The sequence below is a fragment of the Sinocyclocheilus anshuiensis genome, unplaced genomic scaffold, assembly GCF_001515605.1.
Source record: "Sinocyclocheilus anshuiensis isolate Anshui unplaced genomic scaffold, SAMN03320099.WGS_v1.1 scaffold3861, whole genome shotgun sequence".
NCBI classification, from domain to species: domain Eukaryota; kingdom Metazoa; phylum Chordata; class Actinopteri; order Cypriniformes; family Cyprinidae; genus Sinocyclocheilus; species Sinocyclocheilus anshuiensis.
Window position 1 is genome coordinate 11,031 of NW_015546230.1, and position 3,669 is coordinate 14,699.

The window sequence follows — 3,669 nt, forward strand, 5'->3', positions numbered from 1 at the left end:
CAATACTACAGCAAGAATCAAAGTTACACCTTCTTTCTTTGCGTTAACATTTGGGAGGTGTTATGCAAATCTTCCCACACAGTGACGTAGACATGTGGGGGCATGCTTAAACGAGGCGTTTTAGGAGGGCGTGGACAAGTCTTAACTTTTATGAAGAATATCTCTTTGGATTTGAGACTTTAGTCTTTGCAACTTTATAGATTTTCTTTATGCACCAAGAGCTTGACACACTCCAAAGAGAAAGGAAAAATTGAAATCGCATCATATGACCCCTTTAAAGAATTTGCCACTGATGATTCAAATGATTCACTGATATAATTCAAACGATTACACCAAATACACCAAATAATGTTCTTTTTAGCAACATCATATGACCCCTTTAAGATGCTGAAAATAGCACAAATGTCAGGGCATTTCAAAACTTCTCCAGGGCCCCAAAACCACCACAGACCCCAGAGGGTTAAAGGGAGCAAGGAGACTAAAACCCCCTCACCCTTGTACTCTGCCCACTTGGGACTTGGCACTTGTGTTGGATGCTTTCACGGGACCCCCGTTCGAGCCACTGTAGTCTGCCAGCTTGCATGCGCTCTCTCTCAAGACTGTGCTCCTGTTCGCATTAGCATCGGTTAAGCAAGTTGGGGACCTGCAGGCGTTGTCAATTGAAAACTCGTGCATTGATTTTGGGCCGGCTGATTGCAGAGTCACTTTAAAGCCTAGGAAGGGTTATGTACGTAAAGTGCTTTTGACGTTTAAGACCCCAACCGAGAGAACCGCAGCCTTATGAGGATTATCAAGCAAAATCAATTCAAGAATTTGAGTGAACTTCACAAGGAATGGACTGAGGCTGGGGTCAAGGCATCAAGAGCCACCACACACAGACGTGTCAAGGAATTTGGCTACAGTTGTCGTATTCCTCTTGTTAAGCCACTCCTGAACCACAGACAACGTCAGAGGCGTCTTACCTGGGCTAAGGAGAAGAAGAACTGGACTGTTGCCCAGTGGTCCAAAGTCCTCTTTTCAGATGAGAGCAAGTTTTGTATTTCATTTGGAAACCAAGGTCCTAGAGTCTGGAGGAAGGATGGAGAAGCTCATAGCCCAAGTTGCTTGAAGTCCAGTGTTAAGTTTCCACAGTCTGTGATGATTTGGGGTGCAATGTCATCTGCTGGTGTTGGTCCATTGTGTTTTTTGAAAACCATCGTCACTGCACCCGTTTACCAAGAAATTTTGGAGCACTTCATGCTTCCTTCTGCTGACCAGCTTTTTGAAGATGCTGATTTCATTTTCCAGCAGGATTTGGCACCTGCCCACACTGCCAAAAGCACCAAAAGTTGGTTAAATGACCATGGTGTTGGTGTGCTTGACTGGCCAGCAAACTCACCAGACCTGAACTCCATAGAGAATCTATGGGGTATTGTCAAGAGGAAAATGAGAAATTTTCCTTATTGGCTAACCTTGTCAGTTGCGCTTGTTCTTTGTTGTATATGGCAACCTGCGTGAGCGTTGAGTACGCGCTGGGTGGGAGAAACTGTCAATATTACATAGGCTACTGCACCTTCTAATATCTTCTAACCCTTCAATATTACATACTGTATGTTCTAATATTAGTGAATGTGGAGTATTCTAAATGAGTGGCCACATGCCCAAGGTTAGTTATTTGCATAACCATGCTCAAATTATCTCCATATAAGGGCTTTCCCGGAACCTTTCCTTAACAGCCTTTCGTCTAGAGTCTAGACGAACATACTCCAACACCATATGCCGGTCTCTACAGACGGGCTATCGCCAGATTCTTGAGCAATGCCAAGTGTGCAGTCCTCAAAAGCAGTTCGAACACATAAACACCTTTTCTACAGACCATATATGTATATGAGAGTGCATGCATGTGACAGGAAGTGCGCAAGACTGTCCCAGGTCTTAAAAACGCCAAAGCGCAGTGACTTTAAAGCACACTAAATCCAGGAGAGCAGGGAGAGCAGTATTACACGAGTGCTGTTTGTCCCGAACATCACGAGTTTAAATGTGAGTTTATACAACAGATCAGTAAATAGGAAGTTGATATTGTGCTATATTTTAAATACAATATTATATGTTTTTGCTCAATTTGGCAGAGAACATATGGTGTTTAGTTTCTGAATGATCAATTAAGTTAAATAGGTACGGTTATTGTAAATAATAATAATAATAATAATAATAATAATAATAATAAATTATTAAATTCATTTAAATTCATTTCCCCCCAAATTCTGTTTTCGGTTTTAATTTTTCTGTTTTCTGTTTTAATGATTTAATTACATTTTAATAATAAAAAGCATGCATTTAAAAATGAATTTAAATTAATTTAATAATTCATTATTATTATTATTATTATTTACAATGACCATACCTATTTAACTTTCTTTTATAACTTTCTGTAATTTGCAGATTTGTAATTTTATTTTAGTACACGATTAGTACATCAACAACTCACCCTTTGTCATTACTCTCACAGTCACAATCACATGACCGAAATGAATAGAGGAGGCAAAGGGGCGCAGGACAGAAAAAGAAAAAGGGAAAAAGAACAATGCATTAAAATAAAGTAAACAAACAAAATTTTTAGCCTAACCTATCCATTTTTTCACTGTAAGTCATGAAGTCAATCAACATTAACGTTGTTGCTTGAGAGGGCAAAGTGCACCATCAGTTAATTTCCGATTCTCCATGGCTCGAAAAACAAAATAGTTGCAGTATGTGTGTGAATGGGCGTTTGGTTTACATTCGAGAGAAACTGAGGAGATTGTTAACATAGATGCAAACTATACCTTTCACTGAAAATCGCCATTTTGAATTCAAAATATTGTGCTTCATGTAGAGCTGATACATTACTACTTCATACATCAGTGCAGAAAAATGCTGAACTTTTGTCTTAAATTTTTTTAGTGGTTTTTAAATCTTATAGTATATATTTTATAATGCCTACACATAAATCCAAAAGCAAAACACGTTAAAACGACTATATTAAGGAGTGGAAATGCCAAATGAGCCAATAAGGGATCATATGCTGCCATCTACTGGTTATAGTGGGAATATCATGTCATTTTCCAACAGGTGTCAGAAATCTTCACTTAAAGGGATAGTTCACCTAAAAATGAAAATTCTGTCATTAATTACTCACCCTCATGTCGTTCTAAACCCGTAAGACCTCCGTTCATCTTCGGAACACAAATTAAGATATTTTTGATGAATTCTGAGAGCTCTCTGACTCTCGCATAGACAGCAATGTAATTACCACGATCAAGGTCCAGAAACATAGTAAGGACATCGTTAAAATAATCCATGTGACATCAGGGGTTCAACTGTAATTTTACGAAGCTACGAGATTACTTTTTGTGCGCAAAGAAAATAAAAATTACTTTATTCAACAATTTGTCTCCTCCGCGTCACCCTGGCGCCATTTTGCAGAGTATTATGGCGTTATTTTAATGACAAATGTCGAGAGCGCATTATTGTAGCGCGAAAGCACATTAATACAATGCGCGAGCGCGAATCTCTCCGCTCGCGCGCGGATTTCCTTTGCTCTCGCACAAAACCGGACGCGCGCGCTCAGGTAGACGCTGCTCTCGCCCGGAGAGAGTGCGCGCACTTAAAACATGTCTCCTCTCACTCAAACTGTGTCCTGTGCACTCTCAA